The sequence below is a fragment of the Bactrocera tryoni genome, chromosome 5, assembly GCF_016617805.1.
Source record: "Bactrocera tryoni isolate S06 chromosome 5, CSIRO_BtryS06_freeze2, whole genome shotgun sequence".
Taxonomy (NCBI): Eukaryota; Metazoa; Arthropoda; class Insecta; order Diptera; family Tephritidae; genus Bactrocera; species Bactrocera tryoni.
The window spans coordinates 77,974,403-77,993,360 of record NC_052503.1 but is presented as its reverse complement, the minus strand read 5'-3'; the positions used below and the strand labels follow the sequence as shown (position 1 = coordinate 77,993,360).

The following is an 18,958-nucleotide window of genomic DNA, read 5'->3' as shown; positions in this document are numbered from 1 at the left end:
ACGAAGATGAAAGTTTCTCAGCAAATACGAGCATTGCGCTTTCGACACTGAAATGCCGTTAGTGTGTGTTCCCACAAACCAAACGCATTCCACAAGCAAACAACGAAAATAAATTTAAGAAAATAAGAATATTTCAAAAATAAATATATCACAAAGCTGCAGCAAATCACGAAATACAAAAACAACCAGCGTGTATTTGCAACGTGGATTATCTTTGGTGGCATTCGAATTGGCAGCAGTCGCCGTCAATGCTGCCGCAATACGAATTTCGTGTGTTGCGTTTGAAAAACTATTTTATTTTCGAAATTTACAATTTTAGTTATTGCACTTTGTGACTTTTACATGTGTGCGACGTCAAATTCATTTGACTTTGAAATAGTTTAATGTTGTACAGAGCGCGCAGAGAGAGAGAGTTGGCAGAGATGACCGAAAGAAAAATAGTGTTTATAAAACACATGGTTGTGTGAGACTGATTGGAGAAATTTGTAAGCAACAATTCTATTGAAAATCGAAAGAAATACAAAAATATTGAAACAAAAAACACGGTCTTCGTGCTCACTCTCAGCTACGTCTGCTATATTGTCTCACTGCTTGCTGGACGTGGTACATTCGATCGAACATTATACAATAATGAATGCTAGGTCTCCAGATGGGTGATGGTGGTCCGAATGCTCCTCTCAGTAGGCCGATTATATTGACCTTAAGTTGGGCGAAGCGCGCGAAACACACTCTGTACAGAACGTACAACACCAAGAAGAGGCTAGCCTTACTTTGAAGGCTCACTGCATCTCTTACGATTGATCCTGGGCCAAAAAGATCTTGCGACAGCGCTTAAACCGATGGTGGCTCAACGCTGACCAAGCTCCCGCGAAGCCTATATATCCAGTAGTAGAACACAAAAGGAGCGGTCGGCGAACGCTTCAATTCAACAGAAAGGGTGGCTAGGGTGTTTTCCTTGCCAGCTCATCGGCTTTGCAGTTCGCTCCAATTCCGCTGCAGCCTGGCACCAATACTAGTCGTATCAAAAATTGACTCGTTATAATTGATAATAAGGCTAGATATTCCACCTCTGAACGCTAAGTACATATGTAAGTGAGCTCGAGGCTGGTATCGCCGCCCTGCTATCAGTTTGGATATTCACTTCTCTGTAGGAGGCTACACTTCGGAGTAGTAGATCTAGCGCAACCACGGTGGCATCAAACTCGGCTTGAAAAACAATTACATGGTAATGAAGTCTGTAGTTAAGTTGAATTGAATTGAAGTTAATAGAGAGTTCTTGACAATGTGTATACACCTGCACCAACATTATTTGATCCATCCCTAAAGAAGCTCACTGCACCTCTACCCAACTGGTATTAACTATTTATGAAATTTTATATGTGTTGGTAAATATATTTTAACAATATGAGAGTGTCTAAAATATTTCAAAATTTTTTCTACTTCAACTTTTTTTAGTTTTGTTTTATTGTTACCAATAAGATTTTAGTATATTTTTCCAAGCAAAATTTCGCATGAAATTTATAGCAAACAACTCTATATATGTATATGTATTTATATTATACATTTATATATATATATTATTTTCTAAATGTATGTAAATGTTATCTACCATAACATCATAGAAGTACTCCACTTATCGAACCACTTCCAGCTAAGCTCGCTCACCTTCTCCTTCAATATGATGAGATAAGCGGCGCATAGCCTAGATTAGAGTCCACAAAACTACTCATATATAAGATTATATATAGCGTAAATAGATAAATAGTATATATATAATATATTCATATCTATATATTATATATTATACTGACTTTCCTGCCACATTAGTTGAAATATCAGCACCCTCATACATACATACATACATAGTACATCCATACATACTTATATGATTAGTAAGATATATTTACAAACGCTGGCAGCTTTCTTATCTGAAGAATGTTTTGTTTATCTTTTTATTGTCATTAGAAAGGAATTTTATCGGGCATAAGAAGATAATATGGCGGTGGATTGTGGATTTCAATGGAATTAGGTGTATACTTCCGAAACAGTAAACAAATACAGTTATATACTTATTTATATGAGCGTGGGTGGAAGGTTTTGCAATTTGGTAACTAAATGATAAGACAATTTTGGCATTACATCCTGATTTAATTATAAAAAATAATGAGGAATAATAATAAGAAAAAAATTAAAACATTAAAATTAAAAAAAAAAAATAAAGCATAAAGCAATTCAGAAAAAAATTATTAAAAATAAAAAAGTTATGATTCGCTTGGCAAAAAAATATTCTATGAAAACTTTATAAAAAAATAAAAAGAAATTTAATTATTATAGTTAATAATTAACGAATTTAGACAATTACAAACTGAAAAAAATTAATTAGTTAATAAGTAAAGTGTAAAAAATACGTTTAATAATTATCTCTATATAAATTCATAAAACTATAGATAAATAAAGAATATGTTTGAAAGAAAGATGTCGCGTACAAGTCTAAATAAATTAATTTTTGAAATTAACATTATTGTTTTTATTAAAAAATTGAAATAAAATTTATTTGGAAATAAAATATATCAACATTTAGTAATTTATTAAAAAATATGAATAAAGAGCTATTTTTAAGTTGTAATTTTGTTAATTAATAATAAATAATAATAATAATAATTTTTTTGTTAATTTTTTAGATAATTCATTAATAATATAATCATAATTATTAATTTCATGCGATTTTTTTAGAAAAATTAAAACGTGTTTTTTTATTATTATTATTTAATTAAATTCAACGGATATTTAAAATAAAAAAATATTTTTTTATATAAAATTTAATTTAAAATTTGTATGAACATATTTATAGTGAAAAAAATTAATTACCAATTAAATTTAAAAGAATTTTGATAATTGTGTAATGTATTTGTAATTACAAAAATTTAATAAATTAATTAATTAATAATAAAAAAAACAGTAGACAATAATTAATTTCGAACAATTATAAAAGTTATTTAAAAAACTTAAAATGAAAACAAAAATATTTATTCGAAATTAATTATTTAAATAATTACAAATAAAATAAAAACTGTTATCAGTAATTAATTTCGCATAATTAAAAATTTATTAAATATCTTAAATTGAAAAAATTAAATGAAATTACATTTAAAATTGCAGTAACTAAGCAATGAAAAATGAACATCTCTAAAAATTATAAAAAAATTAATAAATTTATATCAAATGATAAATAAAAAATCTTAAAAAATTTAAGTGCTTGAAAATAAAAATGTGAGAAAACCTGCAATTGTAATAAAAGCACCTAATTTTTAAATACGTAATTAATTATCGTAATAAATTATTAAACTATTTTTATTAATTATATAAATAATTAATTTGAAATTATCTATTAATTTAGTTTTACGATTAACTATTTATTTAATAATTAAGTACATGAATAAATAATAATTAATTATAATAACATTCTTGTTACAAAGTATGCCATATTTGCATAATACTATATTAATATTATTAAAAATAGCATAACTAATCTTTGGAAAAAAGTATGAAAATGTTCATAAAACAAATTGAAATTTATTCGTAATGATTTATATAACTAATAATTTATTATTAATTATAAAAGTGATAATCTTCAATAATTAGTAATTAATTATAATTAAATGTATATATAAATTAAAAAGACTGATATTTTGTCTTATTTTGTTTTGAAAAAAATTATACATAATTAATTAATAAATGAAAAGTTTCAACAAAATACAACAAAAAAAACATCCAAAAATTAACAAATTTTAATTTTAAAAAATTTAAGACTTTTAAAATAATTTGTAATTAATATTATTGAGAAAACAAAAAATGAAAATGCTCATAATTGCATTTTTGAAATTAATTTGCAATTAATTATATAATCAATAACTTGATGATATAATCAATAACTTGATGATATAATTAATAGCCTCGAATAATTAGTAAACAATTATAACTAAATTTGAATACTTTGTAGTTGTTTGTTAAATAATTTATAATTAAGTAAAAAAAAAAATATTTATTTTATTAATTTTTGAAAAAAGTTTGTAATTAATTAATTAATTAATGACTTTTCCATTTATAATTAATTATATAATTAATAATTTTGAATAATTTTGAATAATTAGTAATTAATAACAGAAATTTAATTTAATATAAAATAATAAAAACTTTCGTTTTTTTTAATACATAATATATACAAATAATTAAGTAAGAAGTTACACAAAAATTAATTTTTAAGTTACACCTGAATTAGAAAATGATATTCCCAAACCTTAACTCAATTTTCGCACCACATCATGGTTTGTAAATCAAATTGCTGTCGTTTTTCGAACATTTTTCGTTCTTCAAACATTCAAGAAAATCACCTACTTAATATGTATGTATCTCAATTCCAATGAAACACACATAATCACAAACATTTCCGCTTACCTTTCGCAAAAGTGTGGCTGCTTGCATGCGCAATTGATTTACATCGCGAAATCTGTTGCGTTTCTTACGAAGAAAAGCAATGTGTAAGCGAACAACTACAAAGGCAGATAACTAGGCAGAAATGATATATACATAAATACTATATGTATGTACATTTGTATGTATATATGCATGCCTAACGTTGCATTTATTTGTTTAGTTGGTGTTTATTTTTCGGCGAAAGATGACATCAGTGGCTATTTTCGCAAAAATGCTACAAGCAAATGTTGTAGTTGTTGCAATAGTGCACAAACACGCACATACATACATATATAGTACATACATATGTACAGAATAAGTATTTACGTTAGCAGTTGCATTTGGCTACGCTCGTCACTAGCCGCATGTGAGGTGAATGTGGACCAAAATGAAATGCAATAAAATTTCAAGTCATAAAATTGAGCATCGAAAAGCAAATAAAAGCAAAAGCAAACTACACTTTGGAAACAATAACAAAAACATAATAATGGCAAATAGCAGAAAAATGCGAAATATGTACATATATGTACATATGTATGTATATGTATATATAGTATATATGTATATACTAAATATTTTTACTGCCAAGGCTTAGAGGCGTTCAAAAACTGAAATTATTTATGGGTTTTATGCTGCAAAAGCAAAACAGCCTAAGCAAACACACAGCCACGCACACACATACACATACCTTTATTCAGTCACTTGAAAAAATGTGTTTGTCTTTTGGTTTGTTTGCGCGTCGGTCTGAGAATGCATTGCCCCCCTTGCAGCCACAACCACATGGGTCCCTTTGCATTCGCTGTCGGCCGCGCTTGAATTAGAAGCGAATCAATTCATTTTAGCAGCAGTCAAACACCAAACACATACACACATATTTATACATATATACAATTTATTTTCTTTTTCCTATTTTTTGCCATTTTATTTTATTAGTTGAATTTTAAAATGCGTGAGCAAGCAAAAAAAAAAAACAAAACTGCCTCAGAATGCAATGCAACTCTGCAGGTTTACCGCACATAGCGCGACAAAAAGTACGAGGCACTAAGGAATCCATTAAATTTACTCGCTAAAGCAGCGAAAACAACCACAAGGTGGCCGTCGTTATGTCTCTTTGATTTTGGTACGTTTGCTGTATGTGTGTGTGTATGTCTGTGTATCTGCTCAGCTGTCTGTCTGTCAACACTTGATTTATGTGCCAAATGGCAGCGGGCGGTGGTCGCACTCGTTCACGTTGTTGCGCATGCGTAGCTATGTTGTTTACTGTCGTGTTGTTTGTCATGAGAATAATGTGTTGCTGTGGGATAAATGCGGCTGTGAGTTACTTCAAATTGCAAAGTTGTGTTTGAAATTAGTAAAATTTAGTTTAGATAAAAGTATTAGTAGCGTTTCAAACAAAATGACACTGTAAATATGGAAACCATTACAACTTAATATTATCAATATCATGGGTAATGTAATACAATACCTTCGATCCCAAACATTCCGCAAATCTATACTATTTCCAGCCAACAGCATTACCAATACCATTACCAGTACCAGTACTAATACCAGTATCATTACCAATACCAAATATCAATATCAATAACAGTAACAATGTCAATACCAATACCAGTGCAAGTACCATTTCCATTACCATTACCAATGCCAATACCGATATCAATAACAAATACTAATAGCAATACCAATATCAATACCAATACCAATTTCAAGCGAATAACAACACAAATACCAATACCATTACCAATACTAATACCAATACAATACCAGTTCCAATATCAATAACGTATACTTATACCAATACCAACTCCAATGACAATACCAATACCGATATCAATAACAAATATTAACCGAAATACCAGTATCAATACCATTCAACCAATACCTATGTAATTAGCACTAGTAATATTATTTTCAATATCAATAATTAATAAACATACAAAACCGATTTCGTCTCCATGTTCAAATTAGATTGAACGAAGAATATAATTACATAGTTACTTATTTCATTACATTACCATTACCATTTCATACAGCCAGTGTCGCTAACAACGCATATGTATCAAATATCGAATATTTATGTGTCTTTACCATTTTTTCAAAATCAAATCTATGTATATTGAAATAGCAATTGCCAATACAAGTATGATTCGAAAACCAGTACCATTACCAACACCAGTAGCAATACAACGGGTATTTTTGGGTCCTTACTGTTATTTCAAAATCAACATAAATTCCATTACCAATTATAAATACAAGTATGATTACCAATACCAGTACCATTACCAATACCAGTACCATTACCGAATGTTTATGTGTCTTTACCATTTTTCACAAACAACCCCATATTGCAATATCAATTACAAATACAAGTATGATTCCAACACCACTACCCTTACCAATACAATTACCATTACAACAGATAGTTATGTGTGTGAACTATATTTCAACAAAAATTCTAATTGGTATTGGATACAGGAATATTACCTATAGCAGTACCATTATCAATACCAGTATCATTACCAATACCAGTACCATTACCAATACGAATACTAATAAGAAAATACTAAGCCAACACCAAAAGAAATCAAGATAACACCAACCGACTCTGCCATTAAGAAGAATAGTGCAACTCAAGTACAATACCATGACTTATACCAATAGTAATGTCAGATTCGAATTTAAAACCCTGGCAAAGTATAGTATCACAAATATGTATATGAATATGATTATGAAAATATAAAAATATATGAATATGAGTATAAAAATGAAAATCAAATGTTTTAGACGAAGTTCCCAGTAATTGCTTTATTAATGTAATAAAAAAATGCATTACTTTCTACAGAAGGAGAATTTTATACATCGGAGGAGAGAGGGAATATTCATTCCACTTGACGTAGTGACGGTTTCCAATATAAGATCTTCCGATCTTTACCAACAATTCAATCTAAAACTCAACTTCTTTTTAAACTTTCGAAACCCTAGGTGAACTTATAAAACAAAGTCACCAATCACTCATTCATCACATTCGCTAAAACAACACACTGTTTTGACAACAGCATAATTGATGTTCTCTTAGAGGTCGTTACAGAAGATGTTTGAAAAGCATTTTTATGAGTTTGTTTTTTTCACATTTCTTCCACACATAGTTTTCGGGCAACGCTGACAGCGGCAGTGGCAAGTGTGGTGTTGCCATCTTAACAGGTTTGCTTTCGTTTTCAATTTCAAAGTAAAAAACGGCAGAACAGAACGATAAAAGTGAAAAACAAAAACACAAAAAGGCAACAAGAACGTTAAGCCATGCCGCGCTGCCAATAGCAGAGTAAGCAACTTTGGTTTGGTAGCGGCACTGATTGCATATGCCCATTAGTGGCTCGCTGCACGCCCATTGATGAAGCACTTGTGAGTGAGTTCCCCGGGCCCGGCTGGTTGGTCGGCCCGTCGTTGGTACGCTAGCATTCGCTACGGTTTATTGTCTACGGCCAGCTGCCAGGCGGCAACACAAGACTGCAGCGGCGTTTCAATTGAAGCTGGCTCGATGACTGGCTTAAAGCATATCGTTGGCGCAAAGGTTGAAAGCGAAGTTAGTGAAATTCGCGATACACTGTGCTACTAGTTGGAGCGACTGTAAAGCGATACTGCCGCTGGCTTGTGAGCCGGTTGCACAATGCTGTCGGGATTGCCGTGGTGTTGCGCCTTTGTGTGTTGATTCCTGACCAAATCAATTGCAAAGCTTCTCGACAATGGTTTAATACATCAGCTTCAATCTCGGCTGTACGGCGTTTAATCATCAAATTGCCGCGCACTAAATCATGCTTGCATCATGTGGAAGTATAAGATGAAGAATTGGCGATTTGGTTGAAAAGGAGTAGCTACAAAAACGAAATTTATTCACAAGTGGAATTAAGCTTCGGTTTAATTCATTCGCTGACTGAATATGTGTCTATTTCTCGTTAAGTGGATATTCTATTGGTCGGCTTATTGAGAAAAATCGATCACCTAGTGGGATCCAATTTGGCTGGGATTTTTTCAAAGGTCTCTGTTAGTCCATAAAAGCTTTCATTACACTCACTTGCCTTCACAACATTTTGCTACACTGTTGCAACATTTACATAGTAACTCGTTGTCCTTTATTTCTTACATTTTGATAAGTAGAATATTTATCCTTTATCATTGTTTCACAGTTTGATGGAAAAGCTGTCAACATCCAATATATGATATCCAGAAATTTCAGAAATACTGCATTTAAACCTGTACCCTAAATGGTCCCTTAAATTTTGCTTCAAAAGCTGATTGCTTTCAATTTTTTTGCACGTTTCAAAACTTTTAGCCTTTCTGATTTCGGCTGTCGCGAAATAAAATTAAGAATCACAACCGTTCGCCGCAGCTTGTTTCCCTTCATTACACTCCCTTGCCCTTCACACACTTTTGCTGCACTGTTGCCACATTTACATAGTTACTTTTTGCCCTTTATTTCTTTCATTTTGATAATGCTTGAAGCTTCAATAGTTGCGCGCTCTTTTGTTTTAACTCTTTGACTCAATCTCGATTGCCTCCTTTAGTTGCCGCGTCGTGGCTTGCCTTTTTTTTGGTTTTTTGCAAACCGTGTTATCGCTTTGGCCGCCAGTGTTGCATGAATTGCAACGAGCGTTTTCATGGTGGTCAATTTATGCCAGCTGCCGGCTATTGTCCGCATTTCCCTTTAAACCCGCCACACCGTGCGCGTGTACGCCGGCCCACAGCTAGTATAGTACATTCGTGCCGCTCACAGAAGTGAGAGACTCCCTTTTTCCGGCCGGTCATGGCGCATTTACCAAATGACCTGCATAACTTTGTCTTCTTCCTGTCGATTTTTGTTGCCGCTGTCAGATTGTGCTTACCAACTATCTTTCTTCCCGGCGCGAATCGTACGTTCCCATCGCTATTCATGCGCACTTTTTGTGGTTTTTGTTTTTTTTTTTCTTGTGCTCTTCGTATATGCGACTGGGTGGTGTTGGTCATGTTCGTTCGGCCCCTGCGGCCAACAGAAGTAAATTAACTTTTAAATTGCGCCAAAAAGTTTGAAAACAAAAAACCGACAAAAATCGTTATAATAAAACCGAAAACATAAACGTATGAAGTATACAAAAAGGATGTGAACAGAAAAAATTGCCGCATAATAAGAAATTGAAACGTGCATTTATTTAGTAACCGATTCTTTTATTATACGCGGCTTTGTTCACTGGCTTTTTACTCGCCGATTTTTCAACTTTTTCAATTTTTATTTTTGTTTTCTCAAATTTTATTTTCGTTTTTTTTTTAATCTTCTTTGTTATTTTTCACTGCTTCCCCGCTTTTGGGCAGTTGTTTCAATGCTGATGATGCTTGATATTTATTGGCTTTTGTTTCGTGCACTTTGTTGTTGTGGTTGCTTTTTGTACTAATATGTACTTATTATGCTGTTCGGAAATTGAAACATTTGCAGTGAATTAACTAATTGAAATGCGATTTTAATTGATGAGCTGTCAGTGGGTTGGCAAGTGTGGCTGTATGTGTGCGTTGTCGGCATTAATGATCGCTTAATGCATCAGTGGAAATGACACATACTTGACGATCATTAGGCTGCTGCGACAAGGGTATTTATTACCTTACAAGCAATCAGCGAGTGAGAGAAGAAAAAAATTTAATTGCGACTTAATATAATATCAGAAGCAATAAATCTTTGTTTTTTCTTAATTTGAAACAAGAAGGTTTTGATCAACAGCATAATCGGGCTACTGAGGTACTACTCGCAACACCGTCACCCATCTTGAGACTCAGCATTCATTATTGGTTAAGATTCGAACGAATAGACCACGTCCAAAAAACACTGAAAGAATATAGCTTGTCCGAAAACTGAAGCCGCTGAAGGGCTCTTGAAAAGCGCTAAGAAGATCCGAGGTTTCCGAGAAAAATTGTGTTCAGCGATGAGGCTCATTTATGGCGCAATAGGTATGTAAACGAGCGAAATTTCCGCATTCGGACTAAGATCAACCTGAAGAGAGTCAAGAGCTGATATTTCATCCAGATAAAACAACGGACGCCAATGGCGACCGTTATCGCGCATGATAACCGACTACTTGATGCCTGAAATTGAAGATCGTGATATCGGCGACATGTGGTTTCAACAAGACGGCGTCACCACCCACACATGGCATCAATCAATGGAGTTATTGAGAGAACACGTCGGTGAGCAGATAATTTCACGTTTTTGGTCGGTCGTTTGGCCGCCAAGTAAAGTCTATGTGGACAAGCACGCTTCGATTCAGACTTGGATCAAAACATCACGCGTGTCATACGCCTGTTACCAGTCGAAACGCTCGAACGAGTCATCGAAAATTGGACTCAATGGAATGATGAGGGCCTTGCAGAGTTTGATCTTTGTTTGTCGGGAGTGAACTTTACTTTTCAATTGCCTACTCAGTCCTGTAGTACCTGTTGCCAAGAGTGTTTCTGGCTTGACTGATACCATATTTTCTTAGCGCGTATTTTCGTCCATTTGTAACACCGGCGCTCGCAGAATTCTTCTACTTCTGCGAAAAAACAGAAATATATTCTTCACTTCTGCTCTTTTGTTCTTTTCTTCTTGATTTTGGGGGTTCTGTTACTTTTTGTATTCGTTTTTTCGGCTGGGTGTCCGCTTCCAGCTGCTGACGCCACGCGTTATACAGTCGCCCTGCCGAAAGGTCTGTGATTGTCTCCACATGTGGTAGGTTACGCGAGGGTTGAACCAAGTCCTCATTAGATGTTGTGTTCAGCACCAGCTAGGTGGTAATCAGGCGTACTGCTCAACTGAACCTGTACGGCCAATTTAATGGTGACGAGCTTAGAACGTACTTGAAGACCTGCCAGAATTTTGACGAGACTGAGGCAATTGTGCTTTGGTCTGTCAGCCATTTCAGCAAGGTGTCATCGGTACTTACTAAAGTGACAGAATACCACTCTCATAGCCCGAAAGCAAAACTGTTCGTACCGCTTTTTCCAGTATGAATACCTTAATCAGAGTCTTACTGGTTTCAATGGACGCGAGTCCGTGGTAGTTTCTTCTGCCCATTTGTACAAATGCATGCAATTGGAGATAATTGTATGTCGGTTTCTGTCGTAACATGCCGCGTCGCTTTTTGTCTCCATCGCATTGCTGGGTATTCCCTTAAGGCAGCCACTTACGGGTGGTGATTGCTTATTTCGAGGCGGCATCTGTTCATCTCGTCACCGGAGATTCAAAGGATGTTTCAGGCATTTATAGCCGAACCCTCAACTTTTGAAACTCTTGTTCAGGCGCTGCTTATTGAATATTCACAGCTGACCTAACATCTGTTACCCTTGGTGGCCTGAGCTCAGCCAAAATGAGCTCTTTCAGAGATTTAGAAGAGTTCACTGTGATTCTAAGAAATATTTACAACAAAACAAAGGCACACAAATCTCAACACTCTTCCTCCACCTTTCGCAATATCTCTAGAACTTTACTTCCAAAGTTACTATAAACGCACACAATTAGCCGTGTATAAATATCGTAAAATTGCCACAACAACACAATAATTTCTTTTAATTAATTTCATAAATTTATATCGCACATAAACATTTGTTTAATGGCTTGCTAATAACACTTAGTCATACACGAGCACTCAGTTTTATTACCTTGAATTTCCACTTATGCTAATATTTATTTAAGTTTCATATGCATATCTTCCGTTTTTAATGTTTGTTTTACATTTTCTTGTCTTTTTCTTGTTTTCAGATTGCAACAAATGTTCAATATTCGTCACCGTTTTACGCGCTGTAAAGGCACACGGGCGAATTGAATGATAGTGAGTCAGTTTTTGCATGACACGATCAGCTGTCACTCTGCTTAAATGAAATCAGCGCTGAAATAAAGGTAATGAAATATGAATACTTTACTTGTGAGCCAATTAAGGGGCTCGGTGGATAACTTGGGAGAATTTCACACATAATATATTTTTAATAAAAGCGAATAAGGTGGATTTGAGACGCTTATATTATTGTGTCTTGAATATGAAAAACTCAAATCGAAGTAACACCTGTTGGCAAGAGCTATTCTGCGTTGGATTTCGAGGCTGACCTTGTTGTTGGTGTTAATACTGGTTCCAAGATAAACGAAGTTATCTACGACTTCGAAGTAATGATTGCCAACAGAGACGTGGGAGCCAAGTCGCGAGCGCGACGACTGTGTATTTGATGACAGGAGATATTTCGTCTTACCCTCGTTCACTACCAGACCCATTTGCTTCGCTTCCACTGACAGTTAGGAGAAAGCAGAAATAACGGTGTGGTTGTTGAAGCAATATCATTGGCCGTACGGCAGCAGTTGCACACTCTTGTACGGATAGAAGATTGTACTTTCTCTATTCAGATCTGCAGTACCAATTATTTTTTCCAGCAGTAAATTGCAGAAGTCGCACGACTGGGAATCTCTTTTTCTGAAACCTCGTTTGGTATCGAACGGCTCGGAGAGGTGACGGTGCTTTTAGTGTTGCTCACTCTCAGTTTACATAGCCGCATAAGTTTTCCAGGGTTACCAAATTTAAACATCGCGGCATAAAGGCAGCTCCTTTTCAATAGCAGTTTCAAAATCGACGAAGAGGTGTGTGTGACGTTCCTAGTTTCACGGGTGTTTTACAAGATTAGGCGCATGGTTAATATCTGGGCAGTTGTTGATTTTCCATGATGCTCTTTATCAGGGCAACTCGGTCCGCTATTCATCAACCTCCGCTGCTTTGTGGCGTTTAATATCAGTTTCGGCTATCTCCCCTGGTTCGCCGTAACTTTGACTGCCGACATGTTTCAACTTCAGACTTGAAATAGCTGGACTATGGAAGAGAAAGTGGCTGGATTTTTCTACTAAACATTCCTTCGTAAAATTTTGACAATTTTTGTTTGACGCGATCCACCTCATCTAAAATTTACTTTGACGGAGAACTCCTTACAGAACACTCCTCCTCCAAGCTTCCTTCCGAACTACGAACCAGCGATGAGGAAGCTAACCGCGCCTCTTCTCCAGCGACTTCGCCCCTTGCGAATAGCCCAGAGAAAAAGCCATAGGACGCAGTACTCGAAATTCTAAGAGATGAACTGGAAGAAGACGAAATTCTCAGAATTTCCGCGTTCGTGCCCAACTTTCCTGAGTCTTAGAGCAATCATCGTAACAATATACCTAAATTGTAAAGCTATAACGCTTAAACACCTCAACTTCAATAATTGTAAAGCGATTAATTTTAAAAGTGAACCAGAAAAATTTACCAGATATGGTGTGAATACTTTTTAACCATCCTGAAATGAACGCAACATTCATTTTTTCATTTCGAAAGTTCAAAAACTTAAAGTGGAGCCTAAACCCACTCAGCTCATATGGAAAATTTGTATTCCAGTTCTTCTTTTTGAATAGCATAAAGCTACTTAATAACGGAACACCTTTGGGTGCCCAGTCAAAGCGGAATTGCTAGAAATTCCAAAGCCGATGAGCTAGCAGGAGGTGGCACCCTTATCCCGTTCACATCGGATTGGAATCCAGTTGGAACTCCGTTGACATCTCGTGTTCTAGCACTAGACCTCAACCTTGAAATCTTGAAATTCCTCATTTCTCAACAAGAAGCTGCTTATTTGTCGGATCAGCCGATACCGGACCACTAAAGCATATAGCTGCCATACAAACTGAAAAATCAGAATTAAGAGCTTGTATGGAAAGATTTTTCATTTGACGGGATAACTACAAGAAATTCGTCATGGCCTAAGGTAATGGTGCGATCTCCGAAGAAATCGATCACTTAATATATAGCTGATATACAAACTGAGCCATCAAAGTACTTCCTATTTTGTATTTGTGAAGTGTATTACAGTATAAATGAGTATGCTTTTCAAGTTGCACTAGTATAAATTCACTTGCAGTGTGGGCGTGTCTTCTTGCTATGTAATACCATACTGCACTCCACTCTTCAAACGCTTTTGACATTTTCCGAATTGCACTCAATATTTTTAAAATTAAATCACTGGACTTTTTGTTGGAGATATGAATTTTGAAGAGCACATAAACTCAATTTTATTGACACATACATTTTTATCTATAGTCCATTTTATTTGACACGCTTTTTATGAGCGCTCTTTGCACCCACAGTGCGCCAGTTAACCGGCGTGTGGACCATATGTAATACATAGTTTATATATTTTATGCGTTTTTTTATACAAATGTGACACTTCAAATTAACATAATTACTTTATGACGACATTTTATGGCGTTGGGCGCTAATACAACTCTAAAAAATCACAACAACTACAAAGAATGTAAAAAAAAAACTCGCAAGTAGTAAAGAAATTGAAAGGGCTCTTAGGGCGCACATAAATTAGAGGCCTTTGTATGCTAGGTATATTAGGTTGTTGCTGCCACAAATGCTGTAAGCAATATTAATTCAACGTATGTGCGTGTATGTGTGTTTGCGCCATAAATGCCGCCAATCGAGTCATTGTGTTAAAATTTTCGTTGCGTGGGCGTCGAGCGCTTCTTTTATTGCCCAGCGACAAGCAGGTTCTGCTACAAATTGATAACTTTATTAAGAGCACGTAAAATGTGTGAAGTACACTATGTGTGTGTGTGTGTACGCGTGTGTATAGGCATGTTTTAGTCAAGGGCTAACAGGCAGACATAAATTTTCAAGAGCCTTTATTGCACTTTCATATGTAAATGCATAGAAACGTTTGTTGCAAGTGTTGTTGTAACAACAAAATACATAAATTGCCACTTTGTTATTTCGTTTAACACGAGTTTTTAGCGATTTTATGAGTTTGAAGAGCGGAAAATATAAAACTGCCAGTCTAAAGCGCTTTATAGCTGGTGGCTTATGTTAGCATGCATTTTGTACCGAAAATATATAAAAATGATATTAAAATTTTATTAAAAGTAGCATATTCGATGCTCTTAAGTTAAAAATTAAATAAAATAAGAAAAAATCCTTAACTACAATTGCATCAAAGCTAAAATGCTCTTCACTAATAAAAAATATTCCATATAAGAACTTGATTTTGATCGATTAGTTTGTATGGCAGCTATATGCTATAGTGGCTTTATCTGAACGATTTCTTTGGAGATTATATGGCTGCTTTCGGCAATAATCTGTGCCGCATTTCATGAAGTTATCTCGTCAAATGAAAAAGTTTTCCGTACAAAGACTTGATTTTGATAGGTCGGTTTATATGGCAGCTATATGCCATAGTGGTTCGATCTTGAAAATTTCTTCAGATATTTTAGCGCGATTTTGGACAATAATCCATGTCAAATTTCGTGAATATATATTTTCAAATAAAACAGTTATCCATACAAGGATTTGATTTTGATAGGTCAGTTTGTAAGGCAGCTATACGCTATAGTGGTCCGATGTGCAAAATTTCTTTGTATATTATAGAGCTATCTTGGGGTATAATTCGTGCCAAATTTCGTGCAGATATCTTTTCAAACAAAAAAGTTTTTCATACCAACACTTGATTTTCAAGGGTTAATTTGTATGGCAGCTATATGTTATAGTATTCCGATCGCGAAAATTTTTTCAGATATTATAGCGCTGTTTTAGGACATAATACATGTAAAGTTTCATGAAGATATCTTCTCAAATAAAAAAGTTTTCCATACCAGAACTTTATTTGGATCGTTCAGTTTGTATGGCAGCTATACGCTATAGTTTTTCGATATCGGTGGTTTTAACATATAAGTAGTTTCTTGAGAAATTAGGGACATGCTCAAGTTTTCAGATCGATATCTCAAAAACTGAGCGAAAAATGCGCGTATATACAGGTTGATAGATCGACTCAGCTGTCACGGTGATCATTTATATACATACATACTTTATAAGGACTCCGAAATTTCGCTCTGGTTGTTACAAACTACGTGGCGAACTTATCGTACACTCTTCCAAAAATCCATACCAATGCGAGACAAAACTCGAAATTATAGTCAAAAATACTGAAAGCTTACAGTTTTGTGAAAACATGTTTTTTTGCAAACTTTTAGTTCCTACATATCACAGTCTCTGCAAGGAAAGATAACCAAGGATGGCTTCAGTTGCAACAAGGAAAGTTGGAAATGCCTTCAGAAGTGATTTCTCCGAAGAAGGACAATCAAAAACCTTCAGTTACATCAAACAAGAAGCTGGAAATGCCTTTAGAAGTGTTTTCTCCGAAGAAAGATGACCAATAAAAGCTTCAATTGCATTAAAGAAAAACGAAAGTGCCTTAGAAAGTGATTTCCATGCAGATATTCCATACTAAAGTAGAAACCACGTCGAGTCATTTTATCGAAATTACAGAATCATATGTCGCAAAGAAACCCATCTGAGTCTACAAAACCGATTGAGGAGTTCTATTTAGCTAATTTTACACTTCACACTTTCACAGAACTAATTTTAACCTTGTTACACTTCGATTTTTTCTAGATTTGTAGTCATAATTGTTGGTTTTACTAGATTCTCAACACAACATGACCATAGGTCGCAGTGCAAAACCTCAATAGATTCTCAACCGAAATTTAGTACATTTTTTTTGAAATATTCGACTCAAACAAAGTCGGTTTAGTAAGGAACGATAGATATCGTGGCGTCTAGCTATATAGTTCAAATTAACAATGTTTCAGGGCATCTAGCTACATATTATTAGCTATGTTTCGAGGTTTGAAATTTTGACTGATTTTGAATTAAAAATAATTTGTACCGTGAAATTAAACTTACCTGTTTCACCGCTGTTTGGTATTTGTTTTGATCGGCCATTCATCCTGGACTCAAAATACTCTTTTTTCTCGATGACACTGTATAACGTCAAAATACTCGATTTGGGTTTTATGTAATGTTGGAGCGAGCACTAACAGTCCCATGCGTATTTGAGAGGATTGATTAACTTGAGGGCAAATTGAAATATCTAATACCTCGATCCGTCTTGACTCTGCAGCAACTCACTTAAATGAAACTACCTGAAATGAGAAAAATGAACAGATTAGCTTTTTGATCGCTAACAAGATCATCGAGATTATTTTCAAGTAAGGTCACACCTAGTTTGAAATAAGGGTTTGTGGATTTTCATGTGAAGACCCCTAAAGAAATACAAATAGGTTTTTATTGGGGTAAGATCACAATTGACACGGGAGTATACTGTAACTACGCGTGCAAACTGAAACGACAAACACTTTTCGGAAACCAGTTAAACTCAAATTAGATACTGTGTGTATAGTCTCGCAAGCCGAAGCGGCAAAAAAGTTTTCGGAAATCAGTCCGAGTCAATTTTGATACTGAGTGTATAGTTACCAAACTCAAAATCGGATCTCTTTCATAGTGTACATTAATTTTAAACAAAAATCATATTCTATAATTTAAAAGAGTTTTTTCCAATTAGGTACAATAAAATCGTATTTTAGCAAAACTTCTCATTGTCATATGACTACTTTTTGCAAAACAAAAAATAAATTAATAAAATCGATAAAAAATGTTTATAAACACAAAAATATTTCCCCACACAATGACCAAAGCATCCGAATTCTTTTCATTATTAAATTCTCTCAAATTGACTACAAGTATTTGTTTATTTTCGAATAACAGCAACAATTGATTGATTTATGCAAAAAATATTTGTTAGTGTCCATTGCTATTGAATATCAATTTCAATACGCTTGAGTAGTTGAGGGAAAACAAAAGAGTCGACAACAATTGTTTGGCTTTGAAAGCATAAATTAAAGACCTGCGGCAATTTTGTATATTTTTTTCTAGTTGCTTGTTTCTGGTGTCTGGTATCTGGCATACACTCTGCTACAAGCAAATATTTCGACTTCCTCGATTTCATGAAAAGAACTAATTACATATGCCAAATGTGTAATAGCGTTGGCAGACATTTCGTCAGCATTTAAATTGTAGGCTACAGACAATATTCGAGGCGATTTATTTTGGGATTTGCTTGAAGTATTTCATGTACTATGTAGGTACAACAATAAAGAAGACAAGAAACAAATTTATTTTTTTTAATATACATATATGCCTCTAAATTTGATTGGCACATAAAGTATCGCTCGCCTGAAAGAATTTGATAAAATGTGTAACAGAGAGTTGCCACAAGTATTAAATTACATAAATAAATATTTAAAAACAATAAAAACTAAATAAATAATAAATTATGTTTTCTATAAAGACATATATTAAAAAATAAATCTTCCAAAAAGAAATATATATTTTACAGGGTTGCCACCTTAAAATAAAATTTCCATATGCTCGTCATATAACTATTTAATTAATTATTATTACATACTATGTCCACTACGAAATGTATAAAGCAAGTTTTTTCATAAAAATAATTTTGTGACGTTACCAGCTGTCTAAAAAGGTTGCCATAAGCATTAAGTTGCAAATATATTAACTAAAAAGTTAAATAAATAATAAATTATGTTTTCTATAAAAGCATGCATAAAAAAATAAATATACCATAAAGATAT

General features: G+C 34.1%; 2 long non-coding RNA genes across 2 annotated transcripts in view; one reads left to right on the top strand and one right to left on the bottom strand.

Annotated features, from left to right (window-relative positions):
* LOC120777708 overlaps positions 1 to 18,958 on the bottom strand; it is a 137,750-nt gene that overhangs the window by 5,197 nt on the left and 113,595 nt on the right. The window contains exon 2 of the long non-coding RNA XR_005705528.1: positions 17,214 to 17,452. This is a non-coding gene — a long non-coding RNA (uncharacterized LOC120777708). The remainder of the gene's footprint in view (positions 1 to 17,213; positions 17,453 to 18,958) is intronic.
* The window catches only part of LOC120777707, a 76,890-nt gene that overhangs the window by 15,725 nt on the left and 42,207 nt on the right, over positions 1 to 18,958 (top strand). Inside the window, exon 3 of the long non-coding RNA XR_005705527.1 lies at positions 12,227 to 12,364. This is a non-coding gene — a long non-coding RNA (uncharacterized LOC120777707). The remainder of the gene's footprint in view (positions 1 to 12,226; positions 12,365 to 18,958) is intronic.